The 24,931-nt window shown below is 40.9% G+C and overlaps 4 non-coding genes across 4 annotated transcripts; 3 read left to right on the forward strand and 1 right to left on the reverse strand.

Annotated features, from left to right (window-relative positions):
• Window positions 1–7,369: 7,369 nt before the first annotated feature.
• Trnas-cga (transfer RNA serine (anticodon CGA)) lies at window positions 7,370–7,444 on the reverse strand. Its single transcript has one exon. It is a non-coding gene; the product is annotated as a tRNA-Ser (tRNA).
• A 455-nt stretch (window positions 7,445–7,899) lies between these two features.
• Window positions 7,900–7,974, forward strand: Trnas-cga (transfer RNA serine (anticodon CGA)). Its single transcript has one exon. It is a non-coding gene; the product is annotated as a tRNA-Ser (tRNA).
• Window positions 7,975–8,199: 225 nt separating this feature from the next.
• Trnas-cga (transfer RNA serine (anticodon CGA)) lies at window positions 8,200–8,274 on the forward strand. The gene has a single exon. It is a non-coding gene; the product is annotated as a tRNA-Ser (tRNA).
• A 225-nt stretch (window positions 8,275–8,499) lies between these two features.
• Window positions 8,500–8,574, forward strand: Trnas-cga (transfer RNA serine (anticodon CGA)). Its single transcript has one exon. It is a non-coding gene; the product is annotated as a tRNA-Ser (tRNA).
• The last annotated feature ends 16,357 nt before the right edge of the window (window positions 8,575–24,931 follow it).

The following is a 24,931-nucleotide window of genomic DNA, read 5'->3' on the forward strand; positions in this document are numbered from 1 at the left end:
TACAACTTATACTACTTAGTACTGGGAGAGAAATAATAGAATTGATACCAGACACAGTGTGGTGGACTCTGTGCAGTAGTTGCAATCCACACACTTCCAGCAGAGCAATAAATATGTCAAAACACTGAGTAAATTGGTGTGTGTCCCTATTCCAGTCTAAGACTTGCACTTACAAGGGTATCCCTAGTACATTTAGAGCAACAGCAGATTGAAGTAATACACAACTGAAAGAAATATATGGGGGAGGATCGAAAAGCACTACACGCCCAAAACCAACCAGATGTCTATGGAGAGGAAACATACTGCTTCCTCAGTATAAAAAAATTCAAAGTGACTCACTCTGCTGCGAAAGTGCTTGTGACAGTGTTTTAAAATATGTATGGTGTGTTATTGGTTGACTTTGCTGAACACAGGCCCACTGTGAATGCTGCAGCCTATATTAAAACTTTGGTTAAGTTGCATCATGTCCTTTATGACAAAAGCCATAACATTAATGCTGATGGTGTCAGACTCCTTCATGACATGCTCACCTCCATGTTGCTGCTACTGTCATGAGAAAATCACCAAGTCAGGATGGGAGATGCTCCAGCATCCACCATACACTCTGGACCTTTCACTGTCAGACTTTCATCTGTTTTGCCCCATGGAGAAATTCATGGATGACCAAAATATGCGTAAGTGAAATAATAGTCCGCAGATGGCTATACTCCAACCAAATATACTTCTACAAATATGGCATATTGAAACTGGTACAATGATGAGAGAAATGTGTTGACAACATTGGTGAGTATGTAGAACAGTAGATAAAAGGCTTAAGATTTTTTTATCTATTAAAGTTTTTGGTAGTAAAATTATTGTGCATTTCTTTCTGATCTTCCCTCAAATCTTGGCAAATAAGGTGAGCTATTACTGGAAATTAAATTTGTTGGGCCACTATTTGTGTTCCCTTCGCATGAACGCAAACATTCATTACATGTTCTGTGCAGGTTATGAATTCAGAGCATAACAAAAGGTTCTGTCGAGCTGCAAATACAAAAGATGAAAACTGTGAAATACTGCAAGACTATGTGTAGGCCCAAGACCACTCTGATCCCTTGAGAAGTCCAGCTAGACAATGAACACAGAGTTTGCAGCATAGATTGTCAACAGGTAGGTAGCTGGTACATACCTGGTAGACAGAAGTAGCTTATATATTACATCCAAGAACCAGAATAATACCGAGTGATGAGAGGCAAACTTCTAATTTGTTTTTTGGAGGGAGCAGCAGCACCAGGACTGGATGTGATGGCCTGGAAATCTGCTTATGAACCAGCACCGGTGGGATAATTACATCCAATGAAGGCAGAGGTGAAAATGATGGTGTACTGCTGTAAAGAGTCTGCATCTGAACAAATGTGTTTACCTTGAATGCCAAGGCTGTATGAGTGGGATAGTTTCACATGGAAAGAATGGTAACTGTCAAAATGCAAGTACTGCTGTTTGTTAGTAGGTTTAATGTGAACACAAGCATATAGCTGACCTTCAGTGAGGATGAGATCAATGTCAAGGAAAGTAGCACGGGATTCTGAATATGAACATCTGAAATTTAATTGGGAGAATATATTTAAAGAAACCAAGAATATAAACAGGTGAGCCTCACTATGAGTTCATCTGACAAAGGTGTCATCAATGTATCTGCATCCTTACAGACCGCAGGAAAGTTGCTTTCCAGCGACCCTTGCTCTGATGGGTGAACTTGGGATTATGATGAAGGGCCTACTTTGCTGCTCATGTAATGTCAACTGGAAATATTACTTTGGAGCCCAATCCCAAAACCATTCCAGCAGCAAACCTGACATTGAAATCTGCCTTGGACAGTTCCTACCACAATCCCAACTTGATCCCCCACCACTAGCTCTAAATCAACCCTTCCAAGAATTCTCCACATCCAGCATTGCTTCACTGTCCTTCCTCAGGTCCCTACAACATGACACTAACCTGTCCTCTACAGAACTCCAGGCTCTTTGTTCCCTAAAAACTGATGACTCCATCATTATTGATCATTTTGTGTGTGTATAGATCTCCTAGTGGTAGTGTGGACACTTTTTTCAATATATTAACAGAAGTTCTAGATAAAGTCTCAAGTACAAAGGTCAACATAATTCTGTGTGGGGACATTAAAATCAACACTAATATCATAAATGAATCCAGCAGCACCTTCAAAAACATCCATCAAAGTTTTGGCATGTCCCTATTGGTCAGTAGCGCAACGAGAGTTACCACAACGACTGCATCAGTAACTGACTATGTGGCCACAAATATAGACAAGGAAAAATGTGATGTAGCTGTAAAAGATCTCAGCCTATCAGACAATCTCTGTGAAATAACAACAGTAAACTCAATCATCGAATCATTCCCTAAACTACAAGCCTACAAACAACATCTATCAGAAATCAAAATAAAAGATTTTTCAAAAGAACTAGAAAAACAAAGCTGGGATGAAGTGTACAAGGAATCCAATGTGAATATGAAATTCTCTATATTCTCCACATTGTTTAAGTTGAACTCTGAAAACGCATTTCCAAAAGTTTGCATGTCTGTATCACCATCTCATAAAAACAGATGAATAACAGCAGATATTAAGAAGTCCTCCCAAATGCTTAAACACCTCAGTTCTATGAAAAAGATTCACAATGATCCAGAATTCTTAAATTTCTATCATAGATACGAACAGATCTAAGATACAAAAAAATCTATAGGAAGGTGCTGATTGCTGCAAGAAAAGTCATTTAATGACAAAAAAATATTTAATGCAGAGAATAAAAGCAAAGCAGTCTGGGATGTTATACAAAAGGAACTGGGGAGAGGCAAACAAGTGCAGAATAACATACTGCTAAGGGAGCGGGGTAAGGTAATAAATGATCCACAACACTTAGCAAACTTATGTAAACGGGTATTTTTCAAGTACTGCAGAGAAGTTACAGCAAGAATTCCCCAAAGCAAATGTAATGCCTGTAAATAATGTTGCACTAAATACAATGATGTTACTTCCAACCACAGAGAACGAAGTCAATAAAACTGTTCAAAAACTAAAAAACAAAAAGTCAATAGGCTCAGATGAAGTACCAGTGTGTGTACTGAAACAACGCATTGGGATTGTATAAGGCCCCTTAACAAATAAAATAAATGAATCTTTCACATCAGGGCTCATTTCCAGAGAAGTTAAAACAGGCAAGAGTTGTATCTTTGCTTAAGAAAGGTAATGCAGAAGACATGGAAAATTACTGACCCATTCCCTGTTTAAAGCATTCTCAAAAATAATAGAAGCAATTATGAAAGACAGATTAATGAATTACCTGAATAAATACAGTACAATATTTTAAGCGAATCACAGTTTGGTTTCCGAAGTGGCAAAAATACGGAATCAGCCATAGTAGAATTCATAAAAGTTGTACTTGATGCTCTTGATAAAGATGAGTGTGTCACAGGCATATTTTGGGATCTTTCTAAGGCATTTGATACATCAACAACAAGATTCTATTAAATAAATTAGAAGAATTATGAATAAGAGGGGTAGCCAATGACAGGTTTCTATCATACCTAACATATAGGGTACAAAGAGTAGAGATAACACGTACTTCAAATAGATCTAAACATTTAGTAAAACACATCAGAATCAAAATACATTAATATAGGGGTTCCTCAAGGTATCATATTAGGACCAATACTATTTTTGATATACATAAATGACTTTCCCAATAGTGTTACTCATGGTGATAAAAATTCTCTTTGCTGATGACAGCAATATTATAGCCACTGATAAAAGAAGAGAACTTCTTGCTGAGAAAGCAAATGAAACTCTCAAGGAAGTTTATGATTGGTCAATAATCACTAAAATGACATTGAACATAAGGAAAACTAATGCCATGAATTTCAGTTTGAAGAGGAAAAATGACAATGTTAAATTAAATGTAGATGGCACCTCTATAGACTGTGTAACAAATGCATCATTTCTAGGAATGAATATTGATTCTCAATTGAAGTGGTGTAACACACAAAGGTACTTGCAAACAGAATGTCACCATCATATTATGCCCTTGGAATCCTATCATCAGTGTGTAACATGCAGTGTCTTTTAGTTACATATTATTCATATGTACACTCAGTGCTTAGCTATGGCATTCATTTTTGGGGAACAAACACACAAAATATGAACACAATTTTCAAACTCCAGAAAAGAGCCACAAGAATAATAACCAAAAATTCTAGTTGAGCTCATTGTGAAGATCTGTTCAAAACACTGGGGATTTTAACTGCTCCATGTGAATGTCAGTTGTACACATCAAAAATAACATTTGTAATTACTGCACAAACAGCTCTGTCCATGACTATGCAACAAGAGATAGACTCAACTTACATTTACCAAGAAAAAATAAACATAAAACTCAAAACAGCATTTTCTACCAAAGAATAAAATTGTACAATAAATTACCAAAAGAGATTAAAGAAATTGCAAAAATACACTTATTTAAAAAGGCAGCTAAAAAGTATTATTATTATTATTATTATTATTATTATTATTATTATTATTAGAAAACATCCAACATTCCACATAACACTTTCACTTTCTAATTTTATTCCTTCTTTTTTCCTTTCTAGAAATACTATATGCAAAGCACAATACTAACACCTCACTCATTATGGATGGATGCTGTCTCAATTTTTCAAATGGGAAGCTATGTGTAGTGAGTGAAGTGTTATGAAACAATGTATGTATAGTGTGTGCAGTGACTGATAGTGAAATATGAGTGAACAGTGTGGCATTACATTATTTAACAAGTTATTTGTAAAAAAAAAGTTTGGGTACCAGGAGCAAATCTAATGATTGTCTCTAGCTAGAAGTCTGTAAATATATGTGTATACAAATTACCTTATTTTAAATTGATCTAAACTTGTAAATAACAATATAGCGGAGATGTTGAGCCGCGATAGGCACAATAAAAAGATTCACACAATCATAGCTTTCGACGATTAAGGCCTTTGTCAACAGTAGACACACATACACACACACGCGCGCGCGCGACACACACACACACACACACTAACGCAAGCGCAACTTGCACACAAATCTGCAGTTTCAGAGAGCTGAAATTACACTGCAAGCAGCAGCACTAGTGCATGACGGGACTGGGTGGGGGTAAGGAGGAGGTTGGGGCGGGAAGGGGGAGGGATAGTATGGTGGGAGTGGCGGGCAGTGAAGTGTTGCAGTTTAGACAGAGGGTAGGAGAAAAGGTGTGGAGGGGGAGGGGGTAAGTAGCGGAAAGGAGAGAAATAAAAATAAAAGAAATTAAAAGACTGGGTGTGGTGGTGAAATGAAGGCTGTGTAGTCCACCCATATTGCAGGGAACGTTCCCACCTGCGCAATTCAGAAAAGCTGATGTTGATGGGAAGGATCCATATGGCACAGGCTGTGAAGCAGTCATTGAGATGAGGAGTATCATGTTTGGCAGCATGTTCAGATACAGGGTGGGCCACTTATTTTTTTGGTCACAATTTGTCGGTGGCCGTTCATGCAGACAGACAGCTTGTTTGTTGTCATGCCTACATAGAATGCAGGACAGTGGTTGCAGCTTAGCTTGTAGATAACATGACTGGTTTCACAGGTAGCCCTGCCTTTGATGTGATAGGTAATGTTAGTGACCAGACAGGAGTAAGTGGAGGTAGGAGGATGTATGGGACAGGTCTTGCATCTAGGTCTCTTACAGGGGTATGAGCCATGAGATAAGGGATTGGGAGCAGGGGTTGTGTAAGGATGGACGAGTGTATTGTGTAGGTGCGGTGGACGGCGGAATACCACGGTAGGACATTCCATCCTGGATTTTCCTCTGTTAAACTTGTAAATATTTTGACATGTCCTATATCCTTGTAAAAAGAGATCTACAGATGAGTAAAGCTACTACTACTATCCTCCCAGGGAACAAGGGATCTAGCACTGTGGTACCTGAATAATGTGAGTAAGTTAGCAAACGCCTATGCCAGCTATCTGACACTTCTACAAACAACATCTGCCATCAAGATCCCAACCCTGTGACCCAAACTTACCTGTAGTCCCTTCTTAAAACCTCAGGCCCCTTATAAAGACTAACACGTCAATCCATAGAACTTCTTACGCTATCCAAACCATACACACCCACCTTTTATCTTCTTACTAAGATCCAGAAACCCAATCACCCAGCCATCCCATAGTTGCTGGTTTCAAAACACCCACTGATTGTATATCTGTCTTAGTTGATCAACACCCATAGTACAAAGACTTTCCTCCTGTATTAATGATACCAAACATTTCCTAGAATGTCTGAAATCCATGCCTGTCCCACTCTAACCACCCATCTTGCTTGTCACCATTGATGCCACCTCCCTCTATACCACCATCACCTGTGTCTGTAGTCAGTCTGCTGCTGAACATTTCCTCAGTCAGTGCCAACCTGGTTCCAAAACTATGACTTTCTTCCTGCGCACCTTAATGAATTGTATACTCACCAACAACAGCTTTACATTTGAGGGGCAGATACAAAAACAAATTAGGGACACAACCATAGGAACAAGGGTTGCTACTTCCAATGACACCATGTTCATGTGTCGCTTAGAGGGGACTTTCCCAGGATCCATAAGCATTTAGCCCTTGGTTTGGTGTGAAAACATTGATGACCTCTCTGCCATATGGATTCACATTGAGGATAACCTGTTAAAGTTCATGGAATCTCTAATTCTGAATCTCATGCCATTTTCCCTGATGTTGATCTCATCCTCGCAAAATGTCTGCTGCAAACATTTGTTCACATTAAACCTACTAACAAACAACAGTACTCACATTTGGACAGCTGCCATCCTTTCCATGTCAAACGTGTCCTCCCACACAGCCTTGACATCTGAAGCAAACATTTTTGTTCAGTTACAGACTCTTTACAGCAGTACACCACCAATCTCACCTCAGCGTTCACTGGACATAATTACCCCACTAACCGAGTACAAAAGCAGATTTCCTGTGCCATTACATCCAGTCCCAGTAATGCTGAAGACCCCCCCCCCCCCAAAAAAAAAAAAAAAAAAACAAAAAAAAAAAAACACCACACTTAGGAATACACCTCTTGTCACTCAGTATTAACTTGGTTTTGAATATATTTATCAGGTACTTTAGCAAGACTATGACTTCTTAAAATCATTGCCTGAAATGAGATCCGTTCTGTCTGACATTTTGCCCATCACATCTACAATAGATATGGTCATCCTCCCATTTAAAACTCATTAAGGAACAAGAGTGGCAGGATATTTATAGTGCTGATAATCTAGACAATAAATATAATGAAACTTCCTGGCAGATTAAAACTGTGTGCCCGACCGAGACTCGAACTCGGGACCTTTGCCTTTCGCGGGCAAGTGCTCTACCAACTGAGCCACCGAAGCACGACTCACGCCCGGTACTCACAGCTTTACTTCTGCCAGTATCCGTCTCCTACCTTCCAAACTTTACAGAAGCTCTTCTGCGAACCATGCAGAACTAGCACTCCTGAAAGAAAGGATACTGCGGAGACATGGCTTAGCCACAGCCTGGGGGATGTTTCCAGAATGAGATTTTCACTCTGCAGCGGAGTGTGCGCTGATATGAAACTTCCTGGCAGATTAAAACTGTGTGCCCGACCGAGACTCGAACTCGGGACCTTTGCCTTTTGCAGGCAAGTGCTCTACCAACTGAGCCACCGAAGCACGACTCACGCCCGGTACTCACAGCTTTACTTCTGCCAGTATCCGTCTCCTACCTTCCAAACTTTACAGAAGCTCTTCTGCGAACCATGCAGAACTAGCACTCCTGAAAGAAAGGATACTGGCAGAAGTAAAGCTGTGAGTACCGGGCGTGAGTCGTGCTTCGGTGGCTCAGTTGGTAGAGCACTTGCCCGCGAAAGGCAAAGGTCCCGAGTTCGAGTCTCGGTCGGGCACACAGTTTTAATCTGCCAGGAAGTTTCATATCAGCGCACACTCCGCTGCAGAGTGAAAATCTCATTCTGGAAACATCCCCCAGGCTGTGGCTAAGCCATGTCTCCGCAGTATCCTTTCTTTCAGGAGTGCTAGTTCTGCATGGTTCGCAGAAGAGCTTCTGTAAAGTTTGGAAGGTAGGAGACGGATACTGGCAGAAGTAAAGCTGTGAGTACCGGGCGTGAGTCGTGCTTCGGTGGCTCAGTTGGTAGAGCACTTGCCCGCGAAAGGCAAAGGTCCCGAGTTCGAGTCTCGGTCGGGCACACAGTTTTAATCTGCCAGGAAGTTTCATATCAGCGCACACTCCGCTGCAGAGTGAAAATCTCATTCTGGAAACATCCCCCAGGCTGTGGCTAAGCCATGTCTCCGCAGTATCCTTTCTTTCAGGAGTGCTAGTTCTGCATGGTTCGCAGAAGAGCTTCTGTAAAGTTTGGAAGGTAGGAGACGGATACTGGCAGAAGTAAAGCTGTGAGTACCGGGCGTGAGTCGTGCTTCGGTGGCTCAGTTGGTAGAGCACTTGCCCGCGAAAGGCAAAGGTCCCGAGTTCGAGTCTCGGTCGGGCACACAGTTTTAATCTGCCAGGAAGTTTCATATCAGCGCACACTCCGCTGCAGAGTGAAAATCTCATTCTGCAAATAAATATAATGCTTTCTTCAATGCATTTTTTCTTGCTCTTTAGAGTTGCTTTCCATTAGAATGTTCAAAACAAAAGGCAAAAATTATGTAGTGCACAAATAGAATATCTAATTCTCAGGATGAAATCATAAATAAATGCTCACTTGAGACCGACATGTCTGGTCAGCAGCGCTAAGCTATAAAGTCAGTGCCTAGTAGAAATGTTTCAGTTACTGGTAAGTCAGATATACATAAAGCATGTAATTATCACTTTCTGAATATAGCAAAACTAAGTAGAAGTTAGTTACTACAGGGAATCATATAACTCTCCTATAAAATAACTTTCCAAGACTGTTATCTGAAATATCCCTCTGTGATACTGACAACAGGGAGATTGCGTCAATAATTAAATCACTAAAAAGCAAGGAGTCTCATCTATATGATGGAGTATCTAGCAGAATATACTAAAGTACTGTTCTGCATAAGTGAGCCCCGTACTTAGCCATACCTGTAACTTTTTCTTTCGGAATGCTCAGTTTCCTGACATTAAAATACTCGGAAGTGAAGCCATTTCTTAAGAAAGGAGAAATGGATTCTATAGACAATTTTAGACCTATTTCTATGCCATCATTGTTTGCTAAAGTTATTTAAAAGGTTGTATATACAAGGGTAATTGATCATTTCAAGTCACATAACCTGCTGTCAAACAAACAGCTTGGTTTTAAAAGTGGTTTAACAACTGGAAATACTACATTTGCTTTTTTCTGTGAGGCTCTGAATGGATTAAATAATAGGCTGGGATCACTAGGCACTTTCTTTGATTAACTAAAATGTTTGATTGTTTTGATCACAAAATGTTAGCGCAAAAGTTGGACCATTATGGATAAGGGGAGTAGCTTCACTACTTGCTTTAAGAACAGACAACAGAAGGTCATTTTCTGCAGTACTGAGAATGGCTATGACATGCATTCCTAATGGGGTACAATTAAATGTGGGGTGCCCCTGGGGTTGGTGCCATGGTCACTACTGTTTCTTATTTATATAAATGATATGCCTTCTAGCAAGTTTTCCTCAAGGGCTCTATTGTATAGTTTGATGATGACATCCTCTTGGGTAAAATATTCCAGAGGTAAAATAGTCCCCCACTCGGATCTCTGTGCATGGAGTACTCAGGAGGATGTCATCATCATGAGAAACAAAACTGGCATTCTATGGATGGGGGCGTGCAATGCCACATCCTTTAATCTGGCAGGTAGGTTAGAAAATTTGAAAAGAGACACAGATAAATTAAAGTTAGATATAGTGGGAATTCATGAAGTTCAGTGGCAGGAGGAACAGGACTTCTGGTCATGTGACTACATGGTTATAAATACAGAATCAAATAGGGGTAATGCAGGATTAGGTTTGATAATGAATAAATAATAGGAATGCACATAAGCTACTATGAACAGCACAGTGAATGCATTATTATAGCCAAGATAGACAGGAAGCCCACACCCACTAGCTCTGCAAGATGTGGAGGAGATATAGGAAATGTATGATGAGATAAAAGAAATTATTCAGATAGTTAAGGGACATGAAAATTTAATAACCAGGGGGGACTGGAATTCGAAAGTAGGAAAAGGAGGAGAAGGAAAAATAATAGGTAAATAGGTGCTGGGAGGAAAGGAATGAAAGAGGAAGCCACCTGGTAGAATTTTGCAGAGAGCATAGTTTAATCATTGCTAACACATGGTTTAGGAATCATGACAGATGATTTTAAATGTGGAAGAAACCTGGATTGTTTATATTATAGTATGACAGAGATTTCAGAACCAATTTTCAAATAATAAGACATTTCTGGGGGCAGATGTGGATTCTGACCACCATTTATTGGTTATGAACTGCAGATTAAAACTGAAGAAACTGCAAAAAGGCAGGAATTTAAAGAGATGAGACTTGTATAAACTCAAACAATCAGAGATTCTAGAGAATTTCAGATGCAGCATTGGGGAACAATTGACAAGAACAGAGGAAAGGATTGTTGTAGAAAAAGAATGAATAGCTTTGAGAGATGAAATAGTGAAGGCAGCAGAGGATCAAGTAGGTAAAAAGACAAGGGCTGGTAGAAATCCTTGCATAATACAAGAGATACTGAATTTAATCAATGAAGGAAGAAAATATAAAAATGCAATAAACGAAGCAGGGCAAAAGAGAATACAAAGGTCTAAAAAATGAGATTGACAAGAAGGGCAAAATGGCTACGCAGGAATGGCTCGAGGACAAATGTAAGGACATAGAAGCATATGTCACTAGGTTTAAGAGTGATAAGATAGAAGCTGCCTACAGGAAAACTGAAGAGAACTTTGGTGAAAAGAGAACCACCAGTGTGAATATCAAGAGCTCAGATAGAAAACCGGTCCTAATCAAAGGAGGGAAAGCAGAACGCTGGAAAGAGTATTTTGAAAATCTATACAAGGGGCATGTACTTCAGGGCAATATTGTTGCAGATGAAGCTCAGTAGCACAGTAATCGTGGTGTAATGGTTATGATACTAGACTGTTTCACAGAAGGTTGTGAGTTCTAAACCCACCTGGATTGTAAAATTTTACTTTCTATATTCAGTTTGAGTACATTCTAGAAGTATCCACAAATTGACATTTGTACTGGAATGTCCTGTAACTGTATATATACTGTATGTGTTCTAGCTGGAGGCAGTTCACTCCATGCTCTTGTATGTGCAAGTGCTGAATAAACCTTCATTAAGTGAAGTTAGTGTTTGTCATCCATCTAATTACACCTTCTTCTACATGACATTATTCTGGTGGAGACACTGGGTATTGGAACTTGTGATAGTGCACGTTATTGACAACACAGTGGCTCCCATCAGGCTGCGACAGAGCTTACGTTTACGTGGCAAGAAACCCGAGTTCGAGCCATATTCAGGAGCTTGCAATCTATAGGAGACAGAAGAAGATGAGGATGTTATGATAACAGCAACTGTGTGCCACCACATGAGAGATCCTTCTGGGTTCTCTGGTGATGATGACAAAGATCCAAACAAGTGGCTGAAGGTAAAAGAGAGTATAGCCAAATTTTACAAATGGGATGACAGTGTTTGTTTGGCTAACATATTTTTCTGCTTGGGGTGCACTGCCAAGCAATGGTATGAGAACAACAAGGAGAAGTTCACAAGCTGGGAAGTATTCCAGGCAGAACTGTGCAAGTATTTCGGCGACACACAACGACAGAAGTGCAAGGCAGAAGAGAAATTAAAGCGTAGGGCACAGCGTCCAGGAGAAACTACAGCAATCTACATTCAAGATGTCTTGGAGCTGTGTAAAATGGTGGATCCTAGAATGAAGGAGGAAGATAAGGTTACACATCTCCTGAAGGGTGTTACTGAGGACGTCCATCAAGCCCTACTCCTAAAGGAGGTTTCGACAGCAGACGACTTCATAAAATTGTGCCAGTATATTGAGACAATGCATCAAAAAAGAATTACACGCAAGAAGTTTGAATTGCTTCCAAACACCGTATCGATGTCTGTGATGGAGGAAGAAACTGATTTCACAGGTGTTCTTCATCAGATAGTGAGAGAGAAAGTTCAAAAGACACTTGGATTGCATGGTGAGCAAAAAACTGAGACACTTCAAGAGATCATAAGGGAGGAAGTGGAACAGACATTGAACCCAATCTCTTGCCCTTCATTTCCCTTTAAAATGGTGAAAAAGTCGAGACCCATGCAGAGTTACATTCCTACAATGCCGCATGAGGAACCTGTTTGGGCACCAAGGAAGAGGACCCAGGATAACCAACCAGTATGTTTCCAGTGCGGACGACCAAGACATGTGGTGCACTATTGTCGAGAAAAGTGACAGATATTTGATGATACCCACATCAGAAGACAGCAGATCGATCTTAGCTGACACCAACTCTGGGATGACGAAGATGAACAAGGAGGTGTGGGTCAGAACAACATAGGTCACCATCACCGCAAGCTAGCTGCAGGGGAAGATGCTCCCCAAAACGTTGATGAAGGTCTCCATCACCGTTTAGAAGCTCCAGTCGATCACCTTGCCACTGCAACCTGGAAAACTAAAGGGTGACCTTCCTTGGAGGTGAGGCTGCAGAAGAGAAAAATCCGTCGATCACTACCAAAATGATGGGAAACTACATTGATATCCTCTTGGATGGCTGACCAGCCCTAGCTCTTGTGGACTCTGTTGCATCATATTCAGTCATTTAGGAGAAGTACTGTCACTGGTTGCAGAAAACCATATTTGTCAACATAAAAACATCTCTGCTGAAGGTGGCTAATGGTAAATATGTAAAACCTACAGGAAGATGTATCACTCGTGTGGGTATAAGTGACCATACACAACACTTAGTGTTCATTGTCCTACAAGAGTCTAGTCATGACATCATTCTCAGATGGGACTTTTTGAAAGCTTCTCAGGCAATTATAGATTGTGGTCGCTCAAAGATTATGCTAGACGAGATGAGATACTGTGGACAGGAAGATGCGCATCCGAGTGTGTGGAGACTATGTGAGCTGGATGAAGTGATCATTCCTGCAGATAGCACTAGAGAGGTAACAGTCATGTGTCATACCATGCATCAATCCATGGATCTTGTAGTGGAATGTAAGAGAAGCATACTTCTGAAGAATAACTTGGTCATCCTAGCCTCTGTCATCTCGTTTAAGAACAGATTCGATGAATTATGGATAGTTAACTGTCGCCGAGAACCGCATATCCTTCCAAGACACATGTGCATAGCAAATGCTGAGCCGTTAATTGCCAAACAGCTGACCATCATAGAAATCTCCCATGCCGAGTCTGTGGGCAAAATTAGTGCTACGACTATGAGACAAGATCTTCTAGCTCGACTATCACCAGATCTCACCAAGGAAGAACAGAAGGAGCTACTTGCCTTTCTTCAAGAGTTCTCTGAATGCTTCAATCAACAGGTGAAGAGCAAATTAGGCAAATCGATGGTGAAGCACCAGACCATCAACCAATAAGCCAGAGAAAATACTGTGTGTCAGCAATGGACTGTCAAATAATTCGCGACGAGGTAGAGAAAATGATGAAGAATCACATCATTCAGCCTTCGCAGAGCCCATGGTCTTCACCAGTGGTACTCGTCAGGAAGAAGGATGGCAGTTAGTGCTTTTGCGTTGATTACAGGAGCTTAAAAAGATAACTAAAAAGGACGTTTACCCTTTTCCATGAATTGACGATACACTAGATTGTCTGAAGGGGGCTAAGTTTTTCTCAGTCATGACGTGTACTCGAGATACTGGCAAATCGAAGTAGATGAAGCTGATCATGAGAAAACTGCACTCATCACCCCTGAGGGCCTGTTTGAGTTTAAGGTAATGCCGTTAGGTTTGTGTAATGCACCAGCAACTTTTGAATGGATGATGGATAATCTTGTTATTTACATGACATTATAGTGTTGTCAGACATTTGATGAACACACAAAAAGACTGAGGAGCATTCTTAAGTGTCTCTGACAAGGTGCACTGAAACTTAATCCAAGAAAGTGTCTCTTTGGAGCAAAAGGAATCAGAATACTTGGACACCTTGAGTCAAATGAAGGTGTGCGGCCAGATCCAGAAAAGGTGAGATCTCTAACGGAATTTCCTATTCCTAAAAGTGTTAGAGACGTGAGAAGCTTCCTTGAATTATGTTCTTATTACCGTCATTTTATCAAAGACTTTTGTATCAAAGCCAGACCACTCCAAGAGTTGTTAAAAGCTGATGCTAAATTTATCTGGGGTGGTGCTTAACAATATTCTTTGGATGTGCTGTGAAAAGCTCTGACGACTAACCTGTACTTTGTCTGTACGATGAGAGAGCACCTACAGAACTACACACAGATTCCAGCGGGCTTGGGATTGGTGCTGTTTGGGTTCAAATTTCAGGTGGAAAAGAGAAGGTTATAACCTTTTCTTCTAGGACACTTACAAAAGCTGAGAGAAACTGCTCAACTACAGAAAGAGAATGTCCTGCTGTGATCTGGGCCATGTGCAAATTTCGACAGTATCTCTATCTAAAGTAATTCACTGTTGTTACAGACCATCATTCACTTTGTTGGTTCACAGGCCTTAAGGATCTAACAGGACGGCTTGCTGGTGGGCACTACGTCTTCAAGAGTATGACATTACCATAGTGTAAAAATGTGGAATAAAACACCAAGGTGCCGACTGTCTCTCAAGAAACCCTGTGCAAGACCATTAAGACTTTGATGGAGATAGTGACTGTCTCGCTGCACAACAGGATCTGTCTGCTGAGCAGAAGAAGGACACCAAGATATCTCAAATTATGCTTGCTTTAAACCAGTCAGAGGATGTGAAAGGACAGTTTGATGTGGTTAATGGATTACTTTGCAAGAAAAACTTTGATCCGTTTGGAAAGAGGTGGCTACCAGTGATTCCTAAACACATGCACTTAGATGTTCTACAGAAATTCCATGACACACCTGAGGCCGGACATTTAGGATTTACTAAGACATATGATAGGATGAACAAGAGATTTTTCTGGCTACGTTTATTTAGGAGTGTTTGCAACTATGTGTCACACTGTTGAGAGTGCTGGAGGAGAAAGGCAGTTCCTCAGAAACCACCTGGCCCACTCATACCAATTCCACCAGCCAAAATGCCTTTCCACCGTGTTGGGATTGACCTCCTCAGACAATCTCCAACATCTGCTAGTGGCAATAGATGGATTATTGTTGTTTGCACTGATTATCTGACACATTGTGCCATTAAAAAAGATGTGAAAATAGCCAAAGCATCCAAGGTAGCCAAATTCATCGTGGAAGACATTGTATTAAAACACAGTGCTCTACGGTCATTAATTATGGATCGAAGGTAAGTTTTTCAATCGAATCTTGTGACAGAGATAAACCGTTGCTGCAACATTACTCATCACAAGACGACTGCCTACCATCCACAAACTAACGGGCTTACTGAATGCCTTAATAAGACCGTGACCAACATCCTATCAATGTTCGTCAATTTGGAGCAGGGCAACTGGGATGAGGTGCTACCTTCTGTGACGTTAGCTTACAACACTGCCAAACAAGACACCACATGATTTATGCCATTTTTCCTGGTGCATGGGCATGAGGCGACTAGGACGATGGACACTGTGTTTCCATTACATCCCGATGACATGTACAACAACTACATCAGCCAGGTGTTAACCAGAGCTGAGAAAGCTTGACAGTCAGCTCGACTCTCCAACTTCAGGCTCAAGAAAATGAATGCCGAAGGTATGACGCGAGCCACCGCCCTGCTGTCTACCGGCCTGGTGACCTCGTTTGGATCTTCACTCCTGTTTGTAAGGTTGGTCTCTCAGAGAAGCTCCTCAGGTGCTAATTTGGGCCTTATAAGGTTGGAAGACAGTTGTCTTATGTTGCTTATAAAGTTGAAGATTTCGACCCCGACACATGACGACGAAAGATCAGAAATACAGACCACGTCCTTTGAATGAAGCCCTATAAAGATCCTGCAACGCAGGGTAAATTTGAAGCTCCAGCGACAGGCAACGAGTAGAAAGGTGACAAAGAATGTAGTGGCAAAGGAAGATCTAAGAATATCACCACCATCGTCGGGAGTCAGAGTATGCAGGACTGATGACTCGTTCCCGGACCAGGAGGATACAACACTGAGACGCTGTTCTCTTAAGGAAGGAGCAATGTCGCAGAAGAAGTTCAGAAGCACAGTTACTGTGGTGTTGTGGTTATGATACTAGACTGATGCATGGAGGGTTGTGAGTTCTAAACCCACCTGGACTGTAAAATTTTACTTTCTATATTTGGTTCGAGTACATTCTAGAAGTATCCACAAATGTCAAGAATCATTGTAGTGGAATGTTCTGTGACTGTACATATACTGTATGTGTTCTAGCCAGAGGCAGTTTGTCCCGTGCTCTTGTATGTGCAAATGCTGAATAAACCTTCATTAAGTGCAGTTAGTGTTTGTCATTCATCTAATTGCACCTTCTTCTACGTGACAATATTATGGAAGTGGAAGAGGATGCAGATGAAGATGAGGAGGGAGATATAATACTGTGTGAAACATGTGACAAAACACTGAAAGACTCAAGTCAAAACAAAACCCTGAGAATAGACAACATCCCGTCAGAGTTACTGATAGCCTTGGGAAAGGCAGCCATGACAGAACTGTTCCATCTGGTGAGCAAGATGTATGATATAGGTGAAATACCCTCAGACTTCAAGAAGAATATAATAATTCCAATTCCAAAAAAAAGCAGGTGCTGACAGGTGTGAAAATTATCTTAACTATCAGTTTAATAAGTCACGGTTGCAAAATATTAACACAAATTGTTTACAGAAGAATGGAAAGACTTGTAGAAGCTGACCTCGAGGAAGAATGATTTGGATTCTGGAGAAAAGTAGGAACACCCAAGGCAATACTGACCCTACGACTTCTCACAGAAGATAGGTTCAGAAAAGTTAAACTGGCGTTTATAGCATTCGTAGACTTGGGGAAAGCTTTTGACAATGTTGACTGGAATACTCTCTTTCAAATTCTAAAGGTGGCAGGGGTAAAATACAGGGAGCAAAAGGCTATTTACAACTTGTACTGAAACCAGATGGCAGTTACAAGAGTCGAGGGGCATGAAAGGGAAACACTGGTTGGGAAGGGAGTGAGACAGGTTGTAGCCTATCCCCGATGTTATTCAATCTGTACACTGAGCAAACTGTAAAAGAAACAAAAGAAAAATATGGAGTAGGAATTCTAGTCCAGGGAGAAGAAATAAAAACTTTGAGATTCGCTGATGACATTGCAATTCTGTCGAGATAGCAAACAACTTGGAAGAGCAGTTGAATGGAATAGACAGTGTCTTGAAAGGAAGACATAAGATGAACAGCAACAAAAGCAAAACCAGGGTAATGGAATGTAGTCTAATTAAATCAGGTGATTAGGTTAGGAAATGAGACACTTAAAGTAGTAGAAGAGTTTTGCTATTTGGGAAGCAAACTAACTGATGATGGTCGAAGAAGGGAGGATATGAAATGCAGACTGGCAATTGCAAGTAAAGAATTTCTGAACAAGAGAAATTTGTTAACATCAAGTATAGATTAAAGTGTCAGGATGTCCTTTCTGTATTTTTATGGAGTGTAGCCATGTATGGAAGTGAAACAGGGACAATAAACAGTTCAGACAAAAAGAGAATAGAAGCATTTGAAATGTGGTGCTACAGAAGAATGCTGAAGATTAGATGGGTAGATCACGTAGCTAATGAGATCACCAATTTAGTATGGGGGGGGGGGGGGGGGGGGCATAAAAATCGTAGAGGGAGACCAAGAGATGAATACAATAAGCCGAGTCAGAAGGATGTAGGTTGTAGTAGTTACTCAGAGATGAAGAGGCTTGCACAGGATAGAGTAGCATGGGGAGCTACATGAAACTAGTCTTTGGACTGAAGATCACCACAAACAGCAGCAACAACAACAACAACAACATGCCTTCTAGTATTACAGGTGGTTCAAAATTGTTTGTTTCCTAATGACAGCAGTTTGCAAGTCAAGGATGTTGTGTGCAGTACTGGCACAGTATCAAATAACACAGTTCAAGACATAAGTTTATGGCTTATACAAAATACACTGATGAGCCAAAACATTACAACCACTTGCTTAATGGCTTGTTTGTCTGCCTTTGGAACCAAATACATCACTGATTTTCTGTGTATCAGGGCTCTGACAGTTTGTTGGTAGTTTCTTGAAGGTATGTGGCATTAGATGTCTACACACTGGTCACGTATTTCACATAAATAATAGGCCACTTATTTGTGTATGCAGTGATTGTGCCCAATAGTAACCCAGATCAGTTCCATAGGATTTACATCAGGCAAATTTGGCCACAAGGCATCAACATGAATTCAATATAATGCTCCTCATGCCACTGTAGCACGGTTCTGGCTGCAAGGCACAGGCAATTGTTCTACTGAAAGATGGCACTGCCGTTGGGGAAGACATCAAGCATTAATGGACGCAGGTGGTTTGCAGCTGTTAGCGTGTCTTCAATTACTACCACAGGTCCCATGCGTGCACAGCAGAATGTCTCCTGTTGCATGACACTGCTATCACCAGCCTGCACCCGTGGCATGTTGCATGTTTCAAGCTGCCACACACCTCGATGACAGTGTTTGTGGAGATGACCATTGGCACAGTGTAGCACAAATGTGATTCACCCGAAGAGCTGACACGTTTCCATTGATTGACAATCGAATCCTGATGGTCCAGGGCCCACTGTAATCATACTTGACGATATCGCTGGGTCAACATATGAACGCATAGAGGTGGTCTGCTGTGGAGCTCCATGTTCAACAATGTACGATGAGCGGTGTGTTCCAAAACACCTGTGCATGTACCAGTATTGTGCTCTTTTGGCAGAGATGCCACAGATCATCATGTATCCTACTTAACTGAACTCCACATTCTGTGTAGAGTCATGAGTATCCAACCACTTGGCACCTAATGGTAATCCACCCTTTGTCAAAATCGATTATCTCAATAGATTGTCCCATTTGCAACCCATATCTTCATTAGGATGCTCCTCCGTCCTTGTCTGTTCCACTTACATTCTTTTCTTACTACATGAAGTGGCCACAATGCCACCACACGGCATCCAGCATCATGGTGGGCAGTGCTCATAATATTTTGATTTATCAGTAGGACTCAGTTTTTAAGACACAGTTAAACAAAAACCAACATTTTGATTACACAGAAAGGGCAAACGATTAATGAGACTGAACAATTCAAATTCCTAGACACTCAGACAGATAGTAACCTGTCATATACAGCCCATGTTCACAATCTTGTTCAAAAACTACATGCTGCTTTAGCTACCATTAGAAGGGTATCTTAAATAAGTGGTAGTTCAACACAGAAAGTAGTTTACTTTGCTTATTTACATTTGCTTTTGAATTATGGTATTATTTTTTGGAGTAACTCTTGTGATTCAAAAATGGTATTTTTGGCTCAGAAACGGGTGGTTTAAGCAATATTTTTGTTGTTGTTGTTAACAGTATCAGCTTATTCCCAAGAGTTAGCAGCTTTCACTCAGTTAATACTAGGCAGAAATCCAATCTGCATTTGGACCAGACCTCCTTGACTCTTGTGCAGGAAGGCATGCAGTATTCTGCAGTGTCCATTTTCAGTAAGTTGCCAGAAGAATTCAAAAATCTTAGCAGTAATCTACGCACTTTGAAGTCCAAATTGAAGAATTTCCCCATGGCTCATTCCTTCTATTCTGTCAAGGAACTCCTGGAAATATTAAAAAAAAGAAAGTTATTTCCTGTATTGCATTATTGATTACGTTTATATAAACTTATGGCTTCTTATCTGCAAATGATTAATATACATTTCATTTATCTATTATTTCTCTTCTTTTGTAATTTTATGTACTGACTCATTCCGTGGCCGTAGAGACTTGTTCATCAATTTGGTCCTATGGAACATTAAACATAAAATAAAAATCTCAGCAATATTCTTGTCAGACCCTATGCCCCTTCTGCACCAATCTCCCTACTGTCCTACGGCTCCTACCCCTATGATCATTCCCGCTATAAAACTTGCCCTCTGCACGCTCCTACCACCACCCATACCAGCACTGTAACTGGCAAAACCTATCAAAGGGAGAGCCACCTGTGAAATGACATGTCATACAGCAGCTGTTATGTAAACACTGTTTCACCTTTTACATCGGCATGACTGCCACCAAGTTATCAGTTAGGGTGAATGGGCATAGGTCATGATGTTGGTGTCTGTTTCCACCACACATACCATCAGATTCTTCCCACACATATAGTGTCTCAGAACTCCACAGGTGGGAAATGGAGCTGCAACATGTTCTTGGTTCTCCCCATCCACCTGGCCTTAATTTACTTGGTTTCCTTGTTCTCAGCATTTCCTCACAGTAACTGTTCCTTTATTCAGTCCCTTAGAGTTTTTTTATATATTTCATTTTCTGACCTGTCTATGTCGTACCCCCCACCTCCCCTGCACCATCCTCTATCACATACAATGCACGTAGCTTTCCACTCTCATTAACTTGTACACAATGTTTTGCCAATAAACTCTGTCTTGTGTATCATCCAGCTTTAAGCTCTCACATTTTCAAATCTCACCAGGTGTAGTCCCCAACGATGTGTCTTTCCTTCTCATCCCATCCAGTATATCTTCCCTTATCCGGGATTCTGAGCGGCTTTTCTGAAATCTACCCCTACCTCACCAGTCATTTAGCTTCACTCCTGTTTCTACCCTACAATCCTTCTGCCAGAAGAAGGAGCCACTGGCTGTGAAAGCTTGCAAACCTATATCGCTTTATATGTGTGACCTTCTGCCACTGTTTGGTGAGTAGATTATGCATAATGATATTAAGCATTTACGAGTGATTGTAGAGAAGGCAAAAGGTTTGCTTTTAATGGGAGAATTCTAGGAAAGTGTAGCTCATGTATAAGGAGGACTGCGTTCAGAGCACTTGCATGACCCATCCTTGAAAACTGCTTGAATGTTTGGGATCCCACCAGTTAGGATTATAGGAAGTAATTGAAGAAATTAATATGTGTTCCGCTACATTTGCCACTGGTAGGGTCATTCAACATGCTAGCATTAGAGAAATGCTCTGTGATCTCAAATTAGAAATCCTGGATAGAGGGGAACATACTTTTTGCAAAACTCTGTCAAGAAAGTGTAGAGAACCGGCATTTATCACAGACTGCAGAACAATTCTACTGCCACCAAACAACAAGTCATAGAAGGACTGCAAAAACAAGATAAGAGCTGTCACAGCTCATATGGGCAGTCGTTTTTCCTTATTCCATTTGCAAGTGGAAAATGTAAGGGAATGATTAGCAGCAGTACAAGGTACCCTCTGTCATGCACTATACGGTGGCTTGAGGAGTAGTAGAAGGGAATGATGAAACTATCTGTAAAGGGAAGGTAAAGTACTGGAAGGAAAAGGAAGTACATATCTTTTAAACAGCTGAAGGCCCTCTGGAGCATGTCAAATAGTGAGCAGCACACCTACTGTGTCCAGATGGTAGAACCCTGATCATTATAAAAGACTGGTGACATAATCAGGTCAATAAAGTAGTGAGAGTAAGATAAAATCCTTAGATTAAAACTGTGAGAGATGTAAAAGAATAAACAAACTGACAACTGGGGCCAGATCAATCCTACAGCCAGGCACACTTTAGGGACTTTCTGGATCTTCAAACAAGAATCTGCAAGCTGCATTGTCAAATAAAATGTGACACCATGTGGCAAAAGTGGGGCACTCTATTAAAATGCTAAATGGGCACCACAACTGCAACAGAATGGAGCAGCCTGTTTAAGAATGTATTTACAGGTCAGTCTTGTGTGGCCAATGGAGGGTCAGCAAAAAATCTTAGATTCTTAGTGGTACATTCTACTTGAAGAATCTTTTATAGAGTGTAGCTTTTTAGTGTAAGCCACAGTGCACCAGTCCCTATTCCACAACACTAGAAGTTTTTGGGATAGGTTCTTCCGTAAGTCAAGGCCCCGTACCTTTAATTCCAAGATGTTCCTTTGGTAGCCTTCCGGGCCACATGATGTATGGGTTAGTTCTCTGGGATTCAAATGTGGTTAGGGGTCCACAGAAATAGGATCAGCCTTACAGTGTTTCTGTGTTAAGAGTTGTCTTGACTGGACAGTACCAATTGGTGTCTGTGTTGGGGCAGAGAGTGTTATGGGTTGTAACCTTGTCAGAGAGAGACACTGCAAATTAGGAAAGACCCACACTGTGAGTGTGGTTGTATTTCAGTGTTTGCACAAGGACTATTAGTTCTGCAGTAAAAACACTACATTCCTGTGCACCTGTATGTGTGAAGGCATAGCCCATTTGGCCATCAACATTATCCATCAGTGTAAATTTTTTCCAAACTCAAATATGTTCACCAGTGAAGAAAACTGTGATTGTAGAATAAATGAATCTGTTATGCTGTTTTGCCTGAAGGATATATCTAGACAAAGTTATGGGCAAGGGAACCCTCAAGATGGTGTTCATAAGAATGTTCATGAGAAGATTCAGAAAGGTTGTAAGTAGTTCAGAGAGGATGGATTTTACAAGGATTGATATCGAGGCACCAGAAAGACAGTGTTTTTGTGGAAGTCATGTCCTTCTATCTGGGATGATAAAAGGATTGGTTAGACCATCTTCGAGGCTATTTGGACGGACAGCATAGTAAAGTACTAGTGGAAGCCGTCCAATCTCTGTTAGCCGGATAGCCATAAGGCTCATCCATAAGGCACAAGTTGCAAGTATGATCCCACCGTGATGTACAGGATCTAAAAGATATATCACTGATAGGGCCGCTGGTCTGTAAATCAGGCTACTGTAGAGAGAGAGAGAGAGAGAGAGAGAGAGAGAGAGAGAGAGAGAGAATGTGTGTGTGTGTGTGTGTGTGTGTGTGTGTGTGTGTGTGTGTGTGTGTGAGCGCGCGCACGCGCAGCTAACAGGCATTCAACACTGAGGTTATCAGCACCCTCATAGTTTAATATCAAAAACTAGTTGTAGAAAGTAGTATAGTATGGGTGAACAGACCAGCAATGGCATGGAAGAACTGATGAGACAAATCAGGATAACAACTCTAAAGCCCCAATCACATAAAGTAATAAGAATACAATGCTGCCACACTGTCATAAACTTTTTGCAGATTTGGAAAAAAAATTTAAAGAAAGATGTTAATGAGATGTTGGTAGCAAGTGAGGGCCATTGTGATAGCATATTCCAAGTGAATTACAGGTCACTGATAGACCAGCCCTTCTGAAATCCACACTTAAATTTGGTTAAAAATTCCTTAGCATTTAGAGTCCAAATTAATTATCTATTCACCATTCATGCCACACACACACACACACACACACACACACACACACACACACACACACACACACACACATAACATCTGTATGAAAAACAGGGCAATAGCTGTCCACCTCGCGAGGGTTCTGTTCTGGCTTCAAAGTTGGGGTAACTATACTTTCACTCCACAGGAGGGAGTTGGCAGATTGGAAAGATGGAGGAGTAGGGGGTGCGGACTGGTTCACCTTCATGCTAGATGTGATTAAGAAAGATGTTCAGGATACTAGAGGATGACTGGAGACAGTAAATGCAGAGTAGTTTGCCCCTTCCTTGAGAGGAATAAGTACAAGCCCCAATATTAATTACAAATCTTCCCAACACACTTGTGTTTGTTAAGAAAATAGCGGTCCCAGGTTTGAAGACCTTTGAATGTTATAAATGTACCCCTTGATGGACGTCATTTATGTTGCCAGACTTCTGTGATTTTTTAATGACTGCAGTTACTACATGGCTCCACGTGCATACAGATTTTTGTTGTGGGATGCTGATGGAAGAGGACTCGCTGCTTCTGCCACTTGTAATATCACAGGAATACAGGTTGTATGTCAGATGATAACTTCATTTCCCCCCTGGGGAAGGGACTCCAGAATTTAAAGAAATGATGAAGCTATGCTAAACTGCATTAAGTTCCCTCATGGCGGACGCTCTGATAGTTATTGGTGTGGGAAAGAAAGAATGGCAGGATAATGGTTACTGTCACAATCACTGTGCACCTTCCAATATATACACGAGAAAAACTGGAGCTACAGACAGATCAATGCTGGGTTAAAATGACGCAGAAATCCAGAGTTTAAAACACAGATATTAAATTAAAAAAAATCTGTTCTAGTTGATACCGCACTGAGAAATTTTGGAAGTGCCCTAAAAATAATTGTGAGGATTAAAATTCCTTATGACAAATGTTACAAGGAGCAAAATGTGCATATGACCATATATGACAAGCAACCGCTTCCAGTGAAGTACTGAGTGGAACACATTCACTGAAATTTATCTTGTGAACTACATTAGAAACCTCACTCAATGCACTCCAAAGGTCAGCTTCATTTTTGTAATATGCTTTGTAATGCATGAGAATAAGATAGTAGTCTGCTGGGAATCTGGTTTCTTATAGGACTATACCAACCACCATGTGAAGTGTTATTAGGTATTTTAAGTTCAGTGATGTGGAAGTTCTATTGTTTATTAGCTGTGTTCATTTTTGATGGACAGGGAGGGAAAGGGGGGTGGGGGCTGCCAGAAAGTGGTGGAAATTTTTGCCACAATTCAGTGAGAGCCAGTTCCAGTTGTGAGGAACTGTTGTCAATCTGCATAATTTCTTTAGGAGGCATCTGTGGTATCCAGGGACACTGGAGTTATATCAGTCGTTCCTTTCAATTTCTTCCTTTCTCTTCTCCTCTT

This window comes from Schistocerca gregaria, chromosome 1 (genome assembly GCF_023897955.1).
Source record: "Schistocerca gregaria isolate iqSchGreg1 chromosome 1, iqSchGreg1.2, whole genome shotgun sequence".
NCBI lineage: Eukaryota > Metazoa > Arthropoda > Insecta > Orthoptera > Acrididae > Schistocerca > Schistocerca gregaria.